The sequence below is a fragment of the Balaenoptera borealis genome (assembly GCF_965194805.1).
Source record: "Balaenoptera borealis genome assembly, chromosome: 16".
NCBI lineage: Eukaryota > Metazoa > Chordata > Mammalia > Artiodactyla > Balaenopteridae > Balaenoptera > Balaenoptera borealis.
The window spans coordinates 23195556-23219116 of record NC_138872.1 but is presented as its reverse complement, the minus strand read 5'-3'; the positions used below and the strand labels follow the sequence as shown (position 1 = coordinate 23219116).

Genomic DNA, 23561 nt, shown 5'->3' with positions numbered 1-23561 from the left:
TGAGATCAGAGCCAAGGGAGCACCGAGCGCTAAGGGGACCCTGCACTGGCCCAGGAGGCCCAACCTCCCACAGGCCTCTGCCCCTATCGGGGCGCCAGGCCCCTTCCAGCCGAGCCCTGGTCAGAGCCCCATGAAACCCCTCCTCTTGCCTCCAAATTGAGCCCCACAAGTCCCTGATCGCAACTTTAGATGGAGCCAGCCCCAAATGAGTCCCAACCAGGCCCAAACACTCCCCAGACTCAGTCCCAACCACACCACACCCTTGACCCTGACCCCAGACTGTGGGCCCCGAGCAACCCTCGCCCCAACCCCACGCTGAGCCTGGCCACCCACTCACTGCAGCCAGGTCCCAGGACTCCCAGAGCACTGGCCACACATGCCCGACACCAGGGTCAAAGATCACTCGGCGGAGCCACTGTGGCACCAAAGGCCTTCCTGGAAGAAGGCAGGGACATGCGGTCAGGAACAAACCTCCTCGATCCCAACCCCCAGTTTTGTCACAAGCCTACTCCCTCCCCCTCTAACCAAGAGAGAGAAGGCTTCACACCCAGGTGTGGGTGGGACAGAACCAGTGCAGCCTCACTGGTTTCAGAGCTGGCCTGGGGCTCACGGGACCCAGGGGATGGGAAAAGGGAAGTGTTCTGTGTGGAAGGGCAGGCCAGCAGGCCAGGGGGAATCTGCAGGAGCCGCTAAGAGGGAAAGGGTGTTGCAGGGAATGGAAATGGCCTGAACAAAAGTCTGGGAGCAGGAGTGCATGTGGTACATACTCAGGAGCCAGGGGGAAGGCAATTTTTCACTCATTAATTTATTAACATCTCACAGCAGCTTTTTAGAAAAGAAGCAGCAGCAGCTAATGTTTTATTTCTCACAGGCAACATTTAGAGGTAACAGTGAAGCACCCCCAGAACTTCCAAAGTCTGGCACAAAACTCAGAAGACAGACAGACAGACAGAGACACACACACACACACACCCAGTAGATTTAAATGCATGAAGACTAAATGCTTCTGTAGGGCTAAAGAAACCATAAGCAAAGTTAAAACCAAATACAGATTGGGAGAAAATATTTGTAGCGTGATTAATAAAAAATGTCAATGACACTATCCTATAAAAAGAGCTTCAACCATTCAATACGAAAAAGACAGGGAGTTCCCTGGCAGTCCAGTGGTTAGGACCTGGTCAGGGCAGCCAAAAAAGAAAAGACAATGGTAGGAAAAAATGGGCAAATAATATGAAAAGAGAATCTCAGAAGAAATACAAACACTTAATAAACATGTTTTATTTTATTTTATTTATTTTATTTTTTGGCCATGCCACACAGCTTGTGGGATCTCAGTTCCCTGACCAGGGATTGAACCCAGGCCATGGCAGTGAAAGGCTAGAATCCTAAACACTAGGCCACCAGGGAACTCCCTTTTTTTCTTTTTTTTTTTTTTTAAATAAGCATTTTTTAAGTGTTCAATACCATCATATAATTGTAAAAATATTCATTTTTCCTAGTTTTTTCTAGTTTTAATTCTTATACTTAGATCTTTGATGAAAGTGCCTGGGGTTTTGACAATTATATTCCCAGGAACAATAGTTCTATCTGGAAAAAGTTGTGTGACCTCAGACAACTCACATGATTGTATTACTTTTTTTTTTATTAGTTTTTTCTTAATTAAAAAAGTTTTTAATTGTGATAAAATACACACAATGTAGAATTTGCCATCTCAGCCATTTTTACATGTCAAGTATATTCACATTATTGTGTAACCATCACCACCATCTCCAGAACTTTTTCATCTTCCCCAACTGACACGCTATTCCCATTAAACACTGAGTCCACATTCCCCGTCCCCTCAGGTCCTGGCAACCACCAGTCTACTGCCTGTCTCTATGACTTTGACTACTCTAGGCACCTCATTTAAGTGGAATCATAGAGTATCTGTCCTTGTGTGCCTGGCTTACTTCACTTAGCATAATGTCCTCAAGGTTCATCCATGTTGTAGCATGTCAGAATGCCCTTCCTTTTTAAGGGTGAATAATATTCCATTGTGTGTATGTACCACATCTTGCTTATCCATTTACCTGCCCATGGATGTTTGGGTTGTTTCCACCTTCTGGCTATTGTGAATGATGCTGCTATGAACATGGGTGTTGATTAGGTTTTTAATATATGTAGAGCACCTACTATGTGCCAGGCACATAATAAGCACTGGAGCTCTCAAAATGGACAAATCACAGTTCTGATATTAAAGGAGTTCACAGGGTCATGGGGAGACTGTCCAGAAACCAGAGAGCACTGAGTAGTTCAGTGTGACAGGATCACAGAACAGGGATGCCCTCTGGTGGGAAAGGAGGCAAGGATCCAGAAGAAGGTGAGAAGTGAGGCATAAATCAGGCCAGGTTCCCTCAGGCAGAGGAAACCACTGATGCAGAAGGCTGAGGTCACAGCTAAAGGGCCTCTAGCGCAGAACAAGGAGAAAGAGCCAAGCTGTGGCTCCCTTCACCACCAACCCAGAGACTCTAAGCAAGCCAGAGGGAGGTTAACTGTCAACACCACCCCAAAACAAAGAGTCCTCTGGGACCATGGTTGGGCCGCAATGGATGAGGTGGGGATGTGTAAGAGAAGAAGGGTAAACAGCAGCCCAAAGCAGAATGGGGATTCTGGGAGGGGTGGAAGTCTCTGGGCTGCGATTTTTTTGCCTCCACCATTTATCCCGAGCGTCAGGGTAACCTTGGGACAAAGACTGGAGACCACCCAAGTCCCTAGGCTTTCCTCTTGTTCCCATGAAGAAGACAGCACTTGAAAAAGAACTGTGCCAGGGTGGAGCTAAGACTAACACCGAGGCAAAGAAGAATTAATGAACCAAGACCAAGAATTTATCCATATTGTTAACAACTATAATACATGCCAACAATTCTTTATAAAATATTTATTTATTTATTTTGGCTGCACCAGTCTTAGTTGCGGCATGCGGGCTCTTAGTTGCGGCCTGCGGGATCTAGTTCCCTGACCAGGGATCGAACCCAGGACCCCTGCATTGGGAGTAAGGAGTCTTAACCACTGGACCACCAGGAAAGTCCCTCCATGCCAACAATTTTGAAAACCTAAACAAGTGAACAAATTCCTAGAACAGAGCCTTAGAAATGGCTCAGAAAGAAATAAGAGTTATAATAAAACATTTAAAAATAGGAAAAAATTAAAAGAGAGTCTGAGTTTTCTTCTAAGTATTGGTAAAATTGAAGCAGTGGTTAAAAATCTTCCCATGGCAACTAAGAACCAACACAGCCAAAAAAAGAAAAAGAAAAAGAAAGAAAAGAAACATTAAATTGAATTAAAACAAAATCTTCCCACAAAGATGACACTGGGCCCAGATAATTTTATAGGCATGTTCTGCCAAACTCTCAAGGAACAGATCATCCTGACTGTTCTAGCATAACTATGACACCAAAAGCAGAAAAAATATTATCAGAAGAGAAAATAACAGGTCGAAGATAAAATAAATAAATAAAATGAATTAAGAAAAAATTGATTTTGATTTTTAAAAAAATGTTTTAAAAAAAACAGATCAGTTTCATTCACGAATATAGATGTAAAACTCTCATACAGAATATTAGCAAACCAAATGTAACCGTGTATTTTTTAAAAAGATAATAAATAATGACTTAGTTGAATTTATTCCAGGTATTCAAGGATGGTAATGTAATTCACATTAACAGATTAGAAGAAAATAAAAACACATATGATTATTCAAGGATGGTAATGTAATTCATATTAACAGATTAGAAGAAAATAGAAACACATATGATTCTTTTTAGAGTGTAATTAGGTGTTTACTTGTTTTTTTAATTGAAGTAGAGTTGATTTACAATGCTGTGCCAATCTCTGCTGTACAGCAAAGTGACTCAGTTACACACATACATACAATCTTTAAAAACACATATGATGGGCTTCCCTGGTGGCGCAGTGGTTGAGAATCTGCCTGCTAATGCAGGGGACACGGGTTCGAGCCCTGGTCTGGGAAGATCCCACATGCCGCGGAGCAACTAGGCCCGTGAGCCACAACTACTGAGCCTGCGCGTCTGGAGCCTGTACTCCGCAACAAGAGAGGCCGCGATAGTGAGAGGCCCGCGCACCGCGATGAAGAGTGGCCCCCGCTTGCCACAACTAGAGAAAGCCTTCGCACAGAAACGAAGACCCAACACGGCCAAAAAAAAATTAATTAATTAATCAATTAAAAAAACAAAAAGCTGTCTCTCAAATTTAACTTCCAGAATATATTCAGGAAAAACGCATACGCCCTTTTTGGCCAACCAAAGAAGCGGGCAATGCAAATCAACACTACGAAGAGGTATCACTTCGAATCAGAAAAAAAAAAAAAAAAAAACACACACATATGATTATACCAATAAATGCAAAAAAAAAAAACCCTGATTTTAAATGATTTTTTAAAAATCAACTCCTATTCATGTTAAAATTTCTTAGTAAATTAGAATAGAGGAGAATATCCTTAACTGGATTAAGAATATCTAAGAAAAAAAGCTGGATCAGGGGCTTCCCTGGTGGTGCAGTGGTTAGGAATCCGCCTACCAATGCAGGGGACACAGGTTCGAGCCCTGGTCCGGGAAGATCCCACATGCCTCAGAGCAACTAAGCCCGTGCGCCACAACTACTGAGCCTGTGCTCTAGAGCCCGCAAGCCACAACTCCTGAAGCCCGGGTGCCTAAACCCCATGCTCTGCAACAAGAGAAGCCACTGCAATGAGAAGCCCGCACACCGCAACAAAGAGTAGCCCCCCCTCGCCGCAACTAGAGAAAGCCCTCATGCAGCAACGAAGACCCAACACAGCCAAAAATAAAAAAAATTTATATGGAAAAGTAAAGGGCCACAAATTACCAGATAATTGTGAAAAAGAAGAGTGAAGAAAAGTTGTGCCTTCTAGATTTCAGAGCTTAGTATGAAGCTATAGTAAACATGACGGTGTGATATTGGTGGAGGGATAGACAAAATGATCAATGGAATAGAATAGAGAGCCCAGGAACAGACCCACACATTCATGAAACTTGTTATATGACATAGGTGGCAGACCAGTGGAGAAAGGAGGGACTCAATAAATGGAGCTGACACTCATCAAAGGGGCTACAATGAAAAACGCTCTCCATACGACACATAGATGACGGTAAGGATGGGGAGCAACTAGAATTCTCACAAAGTACAGGAGAGAGTGTAACAGGTATAATCTCTTTGGAAAACTGTTTGGCAGCATCTATTAAGGCTGAACATACAGCTGCCCCATGACTCAGCAATTCCACTCCTAGGTATGCTCATATCCAACAGAAATGTGGGCACTTGTTCACCAAAAGACAGATGCAAGAATGTTCACAGCAGCACCACTGTAATAGCCCCATACTAGAAACAACCCAATCTGCCCACAAACAAAATGGACAAAGAAATGACAATGAACTACAGCTACATGCATCAATGTGGATAAATCTCACAAATATCAAGTCAAGCCAAAAAAAAAAAAACAGACACAAAGGAGTACACATTTGTATCAGTCAGGATTCAGTCAGGGGGACAGAAACCACACTGGTTATTTCAACAGAGATTATTTAATATAAATAATTGTTAACTAGGTATAAAGTTTAATTAAGTAACTGAAAGGTTGAAAAGAGAACTCAAGAAATTTGAAAATATGGGTGAATTTTTTTTCTGAGGAAGTACAAGAAAAACAGAACTTTTTTTTTTTTTTCAAATTGGTATAGAGTGATTCATATCAAGAAAATGAAAATAAGGGAATTCCCTGGTGGTGCAGTGGTTAGGACTCTGCGCTTCCACTGCAGGGGGCACGGGTTTGATCCCTGGTTAGGGAAATAAGATCCCACATTAAAAAAAAAAAAGAAAATGAAAATAAAACAGAGAAAATACCTGCAAAATCATATCTCTGATAAGAGACTTGTATATAAAGAATTCTCACAACTTAATAAAAAGATAACAATCCAATTTTAAAATGGGCAAAATATGAATATACATTTCTCCAAAAAAGATATGCACACAGTCAATAAACGAATATAAAGATGCTCAACATCATTAGGGAAATGGACTGTAATACTAATAATAAAAACAAAAAATAACAAGTGTTGGAGAGGATGCAGATGTAGAGGAATTAGAACCTTCATACACTCCTGGAGGAAATGTAAAATAATGCAGCTGCTTTGGAAAATAGTCTGGTAGTTCCTCAAAAGGTTAAACACAGTTACCACATGACCCAGCAATTCCACTCCTAGTATATACTGAAGAAAATGAAAACATCCACACAAAAACTTGAAAACAAATCTTCATAGCAGCATTATTCAGAATAGTTAAAAAATAGTAAAAAACCAAGATGTCCATCAACTGATGAATGGATAAATAAATGTGGTATATCCATGCACTGGAATTTTTTTTTTAACATCTTTATTGGAGTATAGTTCCTCTACAATGTTGTATTAGCTTCTACTGTATAACAAAGTGAATCAGCTATATGTATACATATATCCCCATATCCCCTCCCTCTTGCATCTCCCTCTCACACTCCCTATCCCACTCCTCTAGGTGGTCACAAAGCACCGAGCTGATCTCCCTGTGCTATGCAGCTGCTTCCCACTAGCTAGCTATTTTACATTTGGTAGTGTATATATGTCAATGCTACTCTCTCACTTGTCCCAGCTTACTCTTCCCCCTCCCCATGTCCTCAAGTCCATACTGTACGTCTGTGTCTTTACTCCTGTCCTGCCCCTAGGTTCATCAGAACTATTTTTTTTTTAGATTCCATATATATGTGTTAGTATATGGTATTTGTTTTTCTGTTTCTGACTTCACTCCGTATGACAGACTCTAGGTCCATCTACCTCACTACAAATAACTCAATTTCTTTTCTTTTTATGGCCATGCACTGGGATATTTATTCAGCAATAAAAAGAATGAAGTACTGATTCATGCTACAACATGGATACACCTCAAAAAAATTACACTAAATGAAACAAGTCCATAACAAAAGACCACATATTGCATGATTCTATTTATATGAAATGTCCAAAATAGGCAAATCTACAGAGAATAAGGTAGATTAGTGTCAGCCTAGGGTTGGGGTAAGGAGGGTGCAGAAGGAGAGTGAAATTAGATTATGCTGATGGTTATACAACTCTTTAAATCTACTAAAATTAATTGAGCTGTATACTTTAAATGGGTAAATTTTATGATATGTAAATTATATAGCAATAAAGCTGTTAAAACAAATAACTAGTCAAAAACAAACCCTCTTAAGCTAACATTTTTGTAAAGCTTAGCTGTTGTTGTTTTTTTTTCTCTTCAAAGGCTAGCATATTTAAACTGCTAAACTTCCATTTCTTTATTTTCTTGAAATTTTTGTATTTCCTTATATTTATGTAAGCCCCATTAGCTCTGATAAACCAATCAAGACAAACCCTCTTAAATTTAAGAGATATAATTTGACTTATTAATTAACATTCTGTGGAGGTAATAAAATATTTCAGACTCATAGAGAACCACTGAAAACTTTCAGCTTCAGTTCAACAACCTCAGCCTTGTGCCAAAATAAACCAAAAAACACAAAAACCCACTGGCCTGTATCTCAATGGGCTGCTCCTTTCAATGCTTTCTATTTCTCTCAATATTTTCTTAACCGATTTGAGCTCACAAATAATAGTCAAAAAAAAAAGAAAAAAGACTAACATCAGATTCTCCCTCTTTTCCCACTGGATAGAGAATAGACCCCCAGTGTCCTGACAGAGATCAACAAACAGACCACAAAACCAACTGTCAATCATTGCTGGCCACCATGAGAATAGCCTGAACTAAAATAAAACACAGAGTCAGAAAAAAAGCAACCAAGAAAAAAGAAAGTTAAAAAAAAAAAAAGAGATGGTATGAGGGGAGAAACAGAGTCAGTGAAGGTAAAGTTTTATTGACACTTAAAATTCACTCCAGGTGCCAGAAAAAAGGTGTGCCTTAAACAATCCACGAAACCCCCTTCACAGACAACAGCTTAATTGGCTCTGGCAGGTAAGTTAAGTCCACGCAGCATCACAGTGGGATGCCCTGCAAAACTCAAAGCATAGTGTTCAAGAAGTTAGACATTGCGCAGAATACCTGATCAGGACTACTCAAAACTGTCAGGGTCATCAAAATCAAACTGACACATTTGGAAACAATCCAAATATCCTTTAAACAATAATCGGGGACTTCCCTGGTGGTGCAGTGGTTGAGAATCTGCCTGCCAATGCAGGGGACACGGGTTCAATCCCTGGTCCAGGAAGATCCCACATGCCGCGGAGCAACTAAGCCCGTGAGCCACAACTACTGAGCCTGCGCTTTAGAGCCTGCAAGCCGCAACTACTGAGCTCGCGCGCCTAGAGCCGGTGCTCCACAACAAGAGAAGCCACCGCAATGAGAAGCCCGCTCACCACAACTAGAGAAAGCCCACGTGCAGCAACGAAGACCCAACGCAGCCAAAAATAAAAATAAATAAAATAAAAAAAACCAATAATCGGATAAACAAAATGTGGGTTGTTCATCCAATGTAATGCTATTCATCAATAAGAAGGAACCAACTGCCTACTGATATACACACAACAGAGAGATGAACCTCAGATGCATTATGCTCAAAGGAAGAAGCAGATTCAAAAGGCTATATCTTGGACTTCCCTGGTGGTCCAGTGGTTAAGACTCAGCGCTCCCAATGCAGGGGGCCCTGGTTCGATCCCTGGTCAGGGAACTAGATCCCACATGCTGCAACTAAGACCTGGCACAGCCAAATAAATTTTTTTTTTTTAAGAAGGCTATATACTATATGATTCCACTTGTATGACAGTCTGAATATGACAAAACTGTAAGACAGAAAACAGCTTAGCGATTGCCAGAAGCTAGGGGTGGGAAGAGAGACGGACTGTAAAAGGGATGTCAGGGAATTCTGGAGGTGGGGCAGGGATGGGGATGATGGAACTGTTCTCTGTCTTGATTATGGTGGTGATTATATGATTGTTTATGTTTGTTAAAACTCATTTTTTAACTAACACAACATTGTAAATCAACTATACTCCATTAAAAATTAATTTTAAAAAACTCATTTTTTATTTTTAAATTTTTCTTAATTTTTATTTTATATTGGACTATAGTTGATTTATCAATACAATGTTGTGTTAGTAAAACTCATTTTTTAGAAAGGGTGAATTTTTACTATATTAAAATGAAACAAGGAATTAATTTCTAAAATATTACAAGAAAAAGTTATAGAATCTAATAGGCGAACGAGCAAAGTGTATAAACAGGAGATTCACAAAAGGGGAATTTCAACTAACAAGAACAATATATCAATCTCACTGGTGTCCAGAAAGCAAAAGCAAGAGACCACATTGGCAAAGATGGAGACAAAGGGGAATTCTCCTACGCTGGGTGATCAGGGATAGACTGGTACCCCATGCAGGACAGCACTTGCCAGTACTTGTGAACAAGTAAAGCCCCTCCGGCTCAGCAACTCCACACCTGGAAACATCTCCCAGGGAAACTGGGCAAGCCCAGAAGAGGCAGGACAACATGTCCACTGCCAGCAGCACTGATGGTAGCAGGGCGTTGGAGGGAACCCCCATGCCTGTCACAAGGAGAATGAGTAAGTGAAATGTGACGATGCGTGCTGTGGGATACCATGCAGCACTCTGGTGCAGTGAACTCAATGTTCCTGCCTCAACACAAACAGATATTAAAAACAAGGCGTTGGGGGGAGGAGAAACAGAATGAGAGCTATCGCCTAACAACTTAAATGTAATTTTAAAACGTGCCTAAGATTTTAAAACCAGCATAGGATTGTTCAAGGGACTGTTTGGACATTACGCAAGGACCCAAAGAAAACATTTTAGAGGGGATTTGTAGGGTGGGGTAGGGGCACAGGAGACAGGGAGGAAAAGGAGGTGGGAGTCACTTGGATTGGGGAAAGAGAAACAGAGTGAGACAGAAAAGAGCACCTGAAATTAACAGGGTGCTACCTGATGGATAAATGATAAATCTCCACAAGGACAGGCATGCAATGAAATGTACACAAGAAATGAGTGAGGTTAATCTGAAGTTCAGAAAGAAGCCTGGTCAACTTAACTGAGAAATAAAGCAAGTCAAACAGGGGAAATGACTTTGCCCACAGTATCAGTGCTGGAGTGTGGGGCAGGGTGGGGAGTAAGACGCAGAGCCAGATCTGAAAGGACCTGAATGTGAGGTGAGAGCGTTTGGTTTTTCCTCCTGCCTGCCCCCAGAGCACCAAGGAGTCTTTGATGCATCTGAAGCAGGACAGAGCTTGATCAGATTTGTCCAAGAAAGACCAATGTGGACGTAGGTGAGGGGCCTCTACTGGAGATTGGATACCAGGTACAACAAGCATCTATTTAGAACCTATTATGGTAGGCTGCAGGTGCTGGGAGGTCCCACAGGGAACAAAACAGTTTACCATTGAGCAGGGGAGAAAGAGAGAGACAATAAACAACAAAACTAACCATCATCAACTAGGTTAAGTGTGATGTAGGAAAGAGATTAATGGGGGGAAGGGAGTCCTGAGTGGTCAGGGAAAGCCTTCCTGAGGAGGTGACGTTTAAGCTGAAATCAGAGGAAACAACAAGAGGTTAAAAAAAACCAAAACAAACAAGGGACTTCCCTGGTGGTCCAGTGGTTAAGAATCCGCCCTCCAATGCAGGGGATGTGGGTTCGATCCCTGGTCGGGGAACCAAAATCCCACATGCCACAGAGCAACTAAGCCCGCACACTACAACTACTGAGCCTGCGCTTTGGAGCCCGCGTGCCACAACTAGAGAGAAGCTCACACGCCGCAACAAAGAGCCCGCGTGCCACAACGAAAGATCCTGTGTGCCGCAACTAAGACCCAATGCAGCCAAAAATAAATAAATAAATAAAAATAAATTTTTTAAACAAGAATGGTCTTGATATTCAAAAAAATAACCTCACTGTATGCATATGAAGTTGGCATAAAGTAAGTGAGGTTGAGGCTGGTATGAGAGAAGGGGCCAAGATGGCAGGGGCCAAGTGATGAATTCAGAGTCTTCTAGGACCTTTCAAGCAGGGACAGACTTTCATTTTCAACTAACTTTCAACTTTCTTGTTAGTTGACTTTCATTTTTATTGGGCACTTACGATGGGCCATGTGGCAAGCTCTACATTTTACATGGACAATCACATTTTATTCTGTACAACTCCCCCATAAAGACGGGCTGTTATTAACCCAATCCACACCCAGAAAACTGAGGCAGGAAAAAGTTAAGTGACCTATTCAAGTCAAGGTCACACAACTAGTAAGACCCACACTCAATCACTGTATAAGATGCTGCTTTATAAAATAACAGCCCGGGCTTCCCTGGTGGCGCAGTGATTAAGAATCCGCCTGCCAGTGCAGAGGTCATGGGTTTGAGCCCTCGTCTGGGAAGATCCCACGTGCCGCAGAGCAACTAAGCCTGTGTGCCACAACTACTGAGCCCACATGCCAAAACTACTGAAGCCCACGCACCTAGAGCCCATGCTCCACACAAGAGAAGCCACCGCAATGAGAAGCCCACGCACCGCAACAAAGAGTAGCCCCTGCTCGCTGCAATTAGAGAAAGCCCGCGTGCAGCAACGAAGACCCAATGCAGCCAAAAATAAATAAATTTATATAAAAAAAAAATTCTGAGTAAAAGCAACATGTGAACAAAATAAAATAACTTCAAAAATAATGGCCCACACTTAATGAGCAATTACTATATTTAGGTAGTCTGATTTCAGGGGTGAAAGGGATCTTTTTAAGAATTCCTCTGGCTGTAAAATTATATGGGCAAATCCCTGTCCCTCTCTGGGCCTCAGCATCCTCACACATAAAATGGAAATGTTGGACTTTTATCATGGAACACCATAGCTAGATGGACCTCCAGTATCCCAGCTGTGGCCCAGAGTAGGGCGGAGGCAAGCACAAGGTTGCCAGATAATTTGGGACAAAGAACTTGGAATTCAAGCAATTATACTCTAATAAAGATGTTAAAAAAAAAAAAGAACTTGGAATTCCCAGCCTAGTCTGCTATCCTGATGTTAGCTGCCTCTAAAGGACCTCCAAGGTCCCTCCAGTTCTAAGATGTTAGGATCCCACCTCAATGAGCCAGCAGTCTAGGCCCATGGAGCCCGCAAGAGCCTGTGGCTGGCTCTTGGACACTCAGGCTGAATAGTCCCTTTCTTCAAAGCTAGCACTCAAGGTGGGGCAGCAATGGCCACAGGCAATGACTACAGCAGCAACCAGAAAGGACATCACAAGGACTAGAGTTTCACCCACCCATTGCCTGGCCTGATTCCCACTCACATTCACTGAGTCACCTGGGGCAAACCATTGACCCCCTTTCCCAACACATCTGCCAAATAAAGGAAAACAAGAGAACCAGCTTCATCAGTCATTGTGAAGTTAGGAATTACTTTATATCACCTCTTAAGGTGGGACTTAATTCTAATAAGAAATTACCAGCCATTACCATAGAAATTACCATAGAAATTATCAGCAATTCTCCCCTGGCTAGAAATTAACTTCCAGGTGAGGTAAGGTGGGGATGTTCATTAGAGCTGGTCTTCCCTTTATCCCCAGGACATTTATGGGAGGACCACTGTGTGTAAAATCCTGTGCTAGGCTTGGGGGCGGTATATGCCAGACCTTCTTTGTGCATCAAAATGGATCTGAGGAAGGAAATATAAGTGTAAATAAATCAAACCTTAAAACAATTCATGTAATTCTTCACATGCCCACCCCCATTTTACAGATGAGGCCTAGGGGACCTGGGGTCACTGTGAAGTGGAACTGAGGCTCAGACTTGAGGTTAAGTTGGGTTAAGTCCAGCTGTTAGTCCCATCTTTATTGGTTTATAAGGTACACAAGTACATAAGATGCATCCCAATTTTACATGGAAAGCTTTGCAGAAATAATTTTGAGGTCACAGGTAACACAGTGGAATAATTAAGAGAACAAAATTAGGTTGCAATCCTGGTTCTGTCATTTATTAGCGGCATGAACTTGAGCCCGTTATTTAACCTCTCTGAGGCTCAGTTTCTCAACTATTAAGGGGATAATAACATTCACCCTCACAGAGTTATTATGAGGATTAAATAAGTTTATAGTTATAAAGGACACACAACAGTGCCTGGTAAGTACAAAGTGCTACTTTTTAAAAAAGTTATTACATAAAATGAATTTTTAAATACACGCATTGAATGTGATCTTAAAGTGGTTTTATAGGAGAAAACACTTTTGTTATGTAAATACAGTTCAGAGGATTCTAGTAGGAATTCACAAGCTCTGGAAAGGACAAAAATCCCAAAAGCTAAGGAAAAAATGACATCAGTAACAAGATATACTAGATTTGCCAGTAAGCGAAAGCCCCTTCCATACATACATTGGTGTAAGTGAGAACACAGGGCTGAATCCAAGTGAATAAAAAGCAAGTCACAATGCAAAAATACACTGAAGGAATCTCTACCTGGGACCTGCAGCAAAAGCATGTATTTTCAGCAAAATCTTGTACAAAGCTGCGAAACCCATCCTTGCAGGCATGTTGTGTGTTGTCACACTTCTCCACTAGGGGTCGCCCAAGGTCACCCAGAGAGTTCCAGACAGAGAAGTCAATTCCCAGCCCCCTCTGCTTTCCAACATGCCTGCTGCCTCCCCAGAGCTGCCTTCTTCTGTTCTAAGACACTCAAGGGACTGGTGGCCCCAGGCCCATGGAGCCCTCAGGAGCTTAAATAAAGGAATTCTTCAGCCAGGTAACCAAGAACCACCCTTTGCACCATCCCCGTCCATCTACAATATGAGCACATTACAAGGCAACAGGGAAATCGCAAATTGCATCTTCCTGGGGAAAACGGGGCAAAAAACATATGCGAGCAAATAAGATATTATCCCCATTTTACAAGTGAGGAAACTGAAGCTCAAAAATGTTAAGCAACCTGTCCAGGGTCACACAGCTAGGGAACTTCAGAACTAGAATTCACACCCAGGTGGGTCAGACCCTTGTCACTTGGTTACTAATCCCCCACCCTCAGATCTGGAAGGCAAACAGGTAAGGAGGGTGTATGAAGGAGGGGTCGTAAAGGGACATCTACTTCCTCCCCCAAAGTCCCTCCATGCCTTCCCCAACCGGCCCAAGAAGGCTGTCCCCTTTCCCCACTGAGCCATGACGCTCGAGGATGGCGTCTAGGTCTTTTCTCGGCTCCATCCTAGCAGAATCCGAGAGCTACAAAGTAAGTTTATTCACTCAGCCAGGTCCCCTGAGACCCACTCAGAAATGCTCATCTTCAGTGCTCAAATATGACTTGGCTTCCTCCCTCTCCTGGCCCCCCATTCCTCCCCCAGTGCTTCCTCTCAGTTTCCCAACCTCTCCTCAGACCCTGTCAGTTCTACAATTAGAATCCCACTCAAGTCCCTAGACTTGCCCCACTGCTCTCAGACTGGCCTGGAGCCCCTTTCTCTGGCCACCGGACTTCATGTGGACTATTGCAACAGTCTCTTGTTCTCATTTTTTTAAAAACTGAATATTTAATTTATATATAAAAAAATGCATACATTTGAAGCATACGGCTCCATGAACTGTACCAGCCTCTTAAGCGGCCTTCCTGATTCTCCCCCCACCTGCCTCTCATCCATCCTCCACAGGGCAGTTTCCGGTTGCTCTTTCCAAGTATATGGGACCATGTCACTGCCCTGGCCAAAACCCACAAGCACGTCCCCCCTGCTCTAAGGATAGAGACCTACAGAAACAGAATATAAGTGCTCCTCACCTCTGAGAAAGAAAAATATGAAGTCAGATATAAATCCTCCCTTAAGAAATTCACCTCAGCTAAAGGGAAACTGTCAGGCACAATGTATCTGGATCTTAAAGGATTTTGTTTATCCAGATGCTGAGCTGTAAAATGTCCCCAACTGGGATGATGAGAAAGTAAATTTACAACCAAGTGAACAAAGAGCATGTATGTAAGCTGTTGATCAACTTAAATTTATTTATTTATTTTTTGGCTGAGCCACACAGCTTATAGGATCTTAGTTCCCCGACCCGGGATCGAACCCACACCCTCAGCAGTGAAAGCACGGAGTCCCAACCACTTGATCGCCAGGGAATTCCCAACTTAAAATGTTTTTTTAAAATATTTATTTATTTATTTGGCTGCGCTGGGTCTTAGTTGCAGCATGCAGGATCTTCGTTGTGGCATGTGGGATCTTTAGCTGTGGCATGCGAACTCTTAGCTGCAGCATGTGGGATCTAGGTTCCCTGACCAGGGATCGAACCTGGCCCACTGCACTGGGAGCTCGGAGTCTTAGCCACTGGACTGCCAGGGAAGTCCCCCAACTTAAATTTAATGTATGATTAAATTTAAGCGTTTGTTGTTGTTGCATTTGTTTCTCTTTACTATTGCTTTGTCTGTGTTCCATTTGTTTTTTTTTTTTTGCTTTTCAATAAAACTTATCCACTTTAAATGCAAAATAAAATTGTTTTGGCAAATGTTTGTTCATTCCCCTTTTTGGTTGAGCCCTTCTTCCTATCTCTCAGTTCATGCAACCACTGATCTACCTTTCATAGATTTCTCTGCCTTTTCTAGAATTTTAAATGAGTAGGTCATACAATACTTACTCTTTTGTGTCTGGCTCCTTTCACTTGGCATATTTTTGAGATTCATTTCTGTTACTGCATGTACCTGTGGCTCCTTTTCAATGCTGAGTAGTATTCCATTGTAAGGATATAACACAATTTATCCTTTCACCAGTTGATAAACATTTGGGTTGCCTACAATTTGGGGCTATTATGAATAAGGCTGCTATGAACATTCATGCACAAATTTTTGTGTGGACATATACTTTGCCCTTTACCAAAAATAACAGATTTCTCTGTGGTGCTTCCTGCTATTCCATGCAAAAAATAAGTATTCTCTTACTATGGATTTACTGCAGAAGCCTGTCTTGCCCATATGAAACACATACACACCGATTTGTGAAACAGATTAGAAAATTGTCAGAAGTCATAGAATGTAACTAAGTGAAGATTTTTCTGCGTAACTTTCCCTCGCTATTTGCCAAGCATTAGGCAGAGCATGGCATAAGCATTTTGTCATTTATCTCTCACAATAGTCTTGGGACGAGACAGTGCTCTTATTCCCATTTCCCATATGGGAAGTTGGGCTCAGGGATGGGAAGGCAATGACCCAAGGTACATCCAGCATCAAGGTCCACCAGGGTCAAGGTACATCCCAGGGATGGGGCTTGAGGACTGGCTCCACCACTAACTTGCTGTAGGCACTCCCTGGGCCTCAGCCTGATGATTCACTCAGCATCACAGATCTCTGAGACTCTTCTGAAAACTCCTGGCTTCAAATACTCTGCTCCCACAAATAATCAAAATGTCCAGGAAATGCCAACATTTCACCCAACCACAGCAGAAAGGCAGGACAATAAACCCAGCAAAGCCAGGTGGAAAGTTTTCTTATCTAACTGCTGGCCCCACAATACTCTTTTTTTTTAAAAATATATATATATTTTTTTATTTTTATTTATTTTTTTTTTTAATTTATTTATTTAGCTAGCTGCACTGGGTCTTAGTTGCGGCATGCAGGACCTTCATTGCGACATGTGGGATCTAGTTCCCTGACCAGGGATTGAACCCGGGCCCCCTGCATTGGAAGCAGGGAGTCTTAACCACTGGACCACCAGGGAGGTCCCTCCCACTACTCTTAAATTAGTCTGGGTTTAGGGAAATTCCTTAAGGGGCTTGACCAAAGCAGACAGAGCCTGACCCTTGAGAATCCAAAGAAACAAAGACAACAAAAGCAGCCATTAAGTCACTCTGCAGAAAGCAGAGAGGGAAATTTGTTTTTGCTACAGAGAGGAAAGGGGTGAGGGGAAAGAGAAGAAGGACCTCGAAATAGAAGGGAGAGGAGACCAGAGCCTGGGGCAGGTGACGGAAGGCGGGATACTGTTGGGCCATGACAAATCTTCCAGGAGCTGAGGCACCAGAGGATACCCGTGGATGGAGAACATGGAAATGGAAGTCCTCTGTGTTTCTGTAAAGTACGCCTTCCCTCTCACCCTCCTACAGTAAATGGCTTACTCCACCTGTGTAAGCAAGGTTTGGTGAGGGATGGGGAGACTGAGGGGAGACACCGGGAGAGGTGAAGGCGAAAGTGACTGAACTGTGAAGACTCAACAGAACCAGGGCATGCTCGTGGGCAAGCAGGCTCCAGGGCCCAAGATGAAGAGTGAAAACGTCTAGTAATCTGCACGCATCCTGGGAAGGGTTTGGGACTTGCCCAGAGTACAGAATGGAATTTCAGCTGTCTTATTAAGACCCAGGGCAGGAAGATCCAGCTGACATAGAACACTTGGGTGAGTCTGGAATGACTGAGAACACAAGAGTTGGAGGAATACCTGAAGATGCACCCTCCAGAAGCGGGACAGTTGGTATGAGGTTAGGAACATGGGCTTGGGAATCACACTGACTGGGTTTAAGATACTATTCCCTAGGGAATTCCCTGGCGGTCCAGTGGTTAGGACTCCACGCTTTCAATGCCGAGGGCCTGGGTTCAATCCCTGGTCAGGGAACTAAGATTCCATAAGCTGCATGGCTAGGCAAAAAAAAAAAAAAAGAATAATATCCTCTACTAGTGATAAAGAGGGACATTTTATAATGATAAAAGGGTCAATCCATCAGGAAGATATAAGAAGTTTAAACATATATGTACCTGACAACAGAGCACCAAAATACATGAAGCAAAAACTGACAGAAATGAAGGGAGAAGAAGACAATTCAACAATAAAAGTTGGGCACTTCAATACTCAACTTTCAATAATGGATGACGGAATTCCCTGGCAGTCCAGTGGTTAAAACTCCACACTTCCACTGCAGGGGGCACAGGTTCAATCCCTGGTCAGGGAACTAAGATCCTGCAAGCCATGTGGCACAGCCAAAAAGAAAAAAAAGAGGATGGAATAACTAGGCAAAAGATCAACAAGGAAATAGAAGACTTGCACAATACTATAAACCACCTAGACCTGACAGACATCTATAGAACTCTCCACCCAACATCACGATACACATTCTTCTCTTGTGCACATGGAACATTCTCCAGGATAGACTACATGCTTGGCCATAAAACAAACCTCAATAGATTTAAAAGTGCTGAAATAATACAAAGTATGTTCTCTGAGCACAATGCAATGAAATTAGAAAACAATAACAAAAAGAAATTTGGGAAAATCACAAATATATGGAAACCAAACATATTCCTAAATAACCAATAAATGAGGGACTTCCCTGGTGGTCTAGTGGTTAAGACTCCGTGCTCCCAACGCAGGGGGTCCGGATTCAATCCCTGGTCACAGAACTAGATCCTGCATGCTGCAACTAAAGATCCTGCATGCAGCAACAAAGATCCTGCATACAGCAACAAAGATCCTGCATGTTGCAACTAAGACCTGGTGTAGCCAAATAAATAATTATTTTTAAAAATAACCAATAAATGATGCAAAGAAGAAATAACAAGGGAAATTAGAAAATACTATGAAATGAATGAAAATATCAAAACTTATCGGATGTAGCTAAAGCACTGCTTGAAGGGAAATTCATAGCTGTAAAGGCTTATTTTTTGAAAAAGAAGAAAGATTTCAAATCAGAAACCTAACCTTCGAGAGAGTGGCATGGACATATATACACTACCAAATGTAAAACCGATAGCTAGTAGGAAGCAGCCGCATAGCACAGGGAGATCAGCTTGGTGCTTTGTGACCACCTAGAGGGGTGGGATAGGGAGGGTGGGAGGGAAGGAGACACAAGAGGGAAGAGATATGGGGATATATATATATGTATAGCTGATTCACTTCGTTATAAAGCAGAAACTAACACACCATTGTAAAGCAATTATACTCCAATAAAGATGTTAAAAAAAAAACAAAAACCTAACCTTCTACCTTAAGACACTAGAAAAGAGGAAAGAGGAGAAAATTAAACCTAAATCAAACAGGAGGAAATAAATAAAGATTAGAGCAGAAATTAATGAAATAGAGGACAGAAAAACATTAGAGAAAATTAACAAAACCAAAAGTGGGTTCTTTGAAAAGTTTGTAAAAACTGACAAATCCTCAGCTAGACTGACCAAGACAAAAAGGGAGAAGACTCAATTACTAAAATCAGAAAGAGAAGAAGGGACATTACTACTGAACTTACAGAAATAAAATCCTATCTCCTCCAATGACCAGAGTATAATCACAGGCAGGTTACTTAAACTATCTGTGTCTCCTTTCCCTCTACTCTTCAAAAACGTATCATTGGGCTACCTTGGTGGTGCAGTGGTTGAGAATCTGCCTGCCAATGCAGGGGACACGGGTTCGAGCCCTGGTCTGGGAAGATCCCACATGCCGCAGAGCGGCTGGGCCCATGAGCCACAATTACTGAGCCTGCGCGTCTGGAGCCTGTGCTCCGCAACAAGAGAGGCTGCGATAGTGAGAGGCCCGCGCACCGTGATGAAGAGTGGCCCCCACTTGCCACAACTAGAGAAAGCCCTTGCACAGAAACGAAGACCCAACACAGCCATAAATAAATAAATAAACAAATACTTTAAAAAAAAAAAAAGGTATCATTTGTCTCAAAGGGGTTATTTTGTTTATTTATTTTTGGCTGCGTTGAGTCTTTGCTGCTGTGCACGGGCTTTCTCTAGTTGCGGCGAGCAGGGGCTACTCTTCGTTGTGGTGCGTGGGCTTCTCATTGCAGTGGCTTCTCTTGTTGTGCAGCTCGGGCTCTAGGCGTGCAGTCTTCAGTAGTTATGGCATGCGGGCTCAGTAGTTGTGGTGCACAGGCTTAGTTGCTCTGCAGCATGTGGGATCTTTTCCTTTCCACCCATATCCAGTCCTTCAGCCCACCTGTTCTGTTGCCTCTACCTTCAGAATATATTCCAGAACCAATAGCTTCTCACCTCTCAACCCCACCCCCTGTTAGTCCAAGGCACCTCTGTCTCAGCGGGTTAGGACAATAGCCCAACTGTTGCCACTCCTGCCTCCTCCCCGAAGTCTGTTCTCCACACAACCACCACAGCCTTGCTTTTAACACGTAATGATGCTTATGTCTCCATTCTTCTGTTCTCAACACTACAATGACTTCCCGTTGTGTATGGAATAAAATACACACTTTTGGCCAAGGCCTACCAGGCCCTGCAAAATCTGGTCCCAGGTACCACTTCCCCCTTTGCCTGCAGGGCTCCAGCCACGACTGTTCTTGTTATTCCTCAAACTCACCCAGCTCATTTCTTTTTCTTTTTTTTCTTTTTTTGGCCACATGGCATGCATGATCTTAGTTCCCCGAGCAGGGATTGAACCCACGCTCCCTGCAGTGGAAGTGTGGAGTCTTAACCACTGGACCGCCAAGGAAGTCCCTCACCCAGCTCACTTCTGTCTCAGGGTCTTTGCTCTGGGTATTTCCTCTGCTCGCGACACCCCCTCCCTAAAGATCCATGCATGGCTGGAGTTTCCCATTTATAAAGATGCTATTCATCGTCACCTCCTGAGATGGCACTCCTCTGTTGGTATCTACAGTAGCTCAACCTCTCACTCTCTATGTCTTATTCTATTTTTCTTCCTAGTACTTACCATTACCTGACATTATTTATTGCCTGAGTCCCTTCACTAGAATGTAATCTCCAGGAGGCGGAGGCTGTACTTTATACACTGCTTTTATCTCCAGTGCCTAGATCAGAGCCTGGCCTAGATCAGAGTCTGGCACATAGAATATACTCAATAAAGACCTGTTGAAACAGAAGACAAAGCTCAGTAATAGGATCCACAGACAAATGGGACCTGCTACTTGGTATAGGATAAGGCTGGCATCTCAACCCGGAGGGAGAAAGGTAGACTACTCAACACAAGGGTGTTGGGACCGTTGGGAAACCATGTGGGAAAAAAATTAAGTTGAAGATGGTAGATGTATCACAGGTATGTAATGTGGCTCCCTTTTGAAACTCTACTTTCAAAATGCATAAACCCACAAGAAAGAGGAGAATGGGAGAGGGGAGCACTACAGAACTGTTGAGGGTACAAAGTAAATGGACAAGGGGACTTCCCTGGTGGTCCAGTGGTTAAGAATCCGCCTTCCAATGCAAGGGACATGGGTTCAATCCCAGGTCGGGGAACTAAGATCCCACATGCCTCGGGGCAACTAAGCTCACGTGCCACAGCTACTGAGCTCGCACACCTCAACTAAAGAACATGCGTGCTGCAAACTACAGAGCCCACATGCTCTGGAGCCCCCGCACCACAACTAGAGAAGAGGAAAACCCCCACGCCACAACTAGAGAAGAGGAAAACCCCCACGCCACAACTAGAGAAGAGGAAAACCCCCACGCCACAACTAGAGAAGAGGAAAACCCCCACGCCACAACTAGAGAAGAGGAAAACCCCCACGCCACAACTAGAGAAGAGGAAAACCCCCACGCCACAACTAGAGAAGAGGAAAACCCCCACGCCACAACTAGAGAAGAGGAAAACCCCCGCGCCACAACTAGAGAGAGGCCCATGCGTGCGCTGCAGCTAAGAGCCCGCAGGCCACAGTGAAAGATCCCGCATGCCACAACCAAGATCGGATGCAGCCAAAACAAATAAATAAAAATTAAAAAGAAAAGAATATGGTCTCTGCTTAAAAAAAAAACGTAAATGGACAAGTACTATCAGATGGCAAAACCAAGCAGGCAATAAGGAAAGGTGAAAATTTAACCTGATTTATACCACAGAATCCTCAAAAGACTCAGAAATCAGTGGCACCTCTAGAAGGGGGCATGAAGGTGAGGTTGGGGGAGGGGCTGCTATAGCAAGGACGATGGGCAGAAGAGGGCTTAAAAAGTTGCTTAAGGGGCTTCCCTGGTGGCGCAGTGGTTGAGAATCTGCCTGCCAATGCAGGGGACACGGGTTTGAGCCCTGGTCTGGGAAGATCCCACATGCCACGGAGCAGCTGGGCCCGTGAGCCACAATTACTGAGCCTGCGCGTCTGGAGCCCTTGCTCCGCAACAAGAGAGGCCGCGATAGTGAGAGGCCCGCGCACCGCGATGAAGAGTGGCCCCCACTCGCCACAACTGGAGAAAGCCCTCGCACAGAAATGAAGACCCAACACAGCCAAAAATAAATAAATAAATAAATAAATAAATAAATAAATAAACAAGGCTTGCATTCCAAAAAGAAAAAAAAAAGGAGAAGGGGATGGAAAACAAGTAGGGGAGGAGGGAAAAAAGATTAAAAAAAAAAAAAAGTTGCTTAAATATAAAATAATAGGGCTTCCCTGGCGGCGCAGTGGTGAAGAATCCGCCTGCCAATGCAGGGGACACAGGTTCAAGCCCTGGTCCAGGAGGATCCCACACACTGTGGAGAAACTAAGCCCGTGCGGCACAACTACTGAGCCTGTGCTCTAGAGCACACGAGCCACAACTACTGAAGCTCGTGTGCCTAGAGCCTGTGCTCTGCAACAAGAGAAGCCACCGGGATGAGAAGCCCGCACACAGCAACGAAGAGTAGCCCCTGCTCGCCACAACTAGAGAAAGCCCGCGTGCAGCAACGAAGACCCAATGCAGCCAAAAATAAGTAAATAAATAAAAATACTTTCAAAAATATATACATATAAAATAATAGACTCTTAGATCCCTTTCCTTACATTACTCCCCACTCACCATGGCTGCAACCCAGACCCTGGCAGATCAGAAGTTTATTTTTTGGAGAAGGTAGAAGGTCCCTGGACAAGTAGCCACTAGGCACAGGAGACAGAGAAGATACCAACAAGGGGATTAAACGAAAGCTCATGTACTAACTCTTGAAGATGTCCAGACCCTCAGCCCTCTTCCTCCGCTCAGCTCTGGGAACACTGCCAGTGAGGCACAGAGCTCATAATACTAAATGGTGAGACCCTCCCACCCCCACCCCCCTGGCTTTCACCCCACTCTCGACTCCCAGAACTCTCAGCAATAGGGGAAAAAACAGACTCATATCAGGGCATATCATCAAGAAATTCCAGTTCACTAAGGATTCGAGGACATTCTAGAAATTTCTAGAGAAGAAAAAGTAGGTCATACACAAAGTATCAGTATTCAGAATGACCTGGGATTTCCCAGCTGCAATACTAAAAGCTGAGAGACAGCAGAGCAATGCCTTCAAAATCTGATGAAACTTCGGGGTATATACCCCAAATCATTGAAAACAGGAACTCAATGGGTTTCTGCATATCCATGTTCATAGCAGCTATTCCCAATAGCCAAAAGGTGGAAACAACCCAAGCTTCCAAGGACAGATGAATGGATAAGCAAAACATGGTATACATATACAGCAAAATATCATTCAGCCTTTAAAAAAAAAAAAAAAAGGACATTCTGACACAGGCTCCAACATGGATGCACCTTGAGGACATTACTCTAAGTGAAATAAGTCAGACACAAAAAGACAAATACTGTATGATTACACTTTTATGAGGTATCTAGAGTAATCAAATTTATGAATACAAAAAGTA

The 23561-nt window shown here is 43.1% G+C and overlaps 1 long non-coding RNA gene across 2 annotated transcripts; it reads right to left on the bottom strand.

Moving 5' to 3' along the window:
• Window positions 1-3531: 3531 nt before the first annotated feature.
• LOC309614142 lies at window positions 3532-21327 on the bottom strand. Of its 2 annotated transcripts, XR_014236042.1 has the most exons (3): window positions 19546-21327; window positions 4392-8387; window positions 3532-3935 (listed from the first exon to the last, which is right to left on the bottom strand). It is a non-coding gene; the product is annotated as an uncharacterized lncRNA (long non-coding RNA). The 2 variants fall into 2 exon arrangements; XR_014236041.1 differs by having other exon boundaries at window positions 3532-8387.
• Window positions 21328-23561: the final 2234 nt, after the last annotated feature.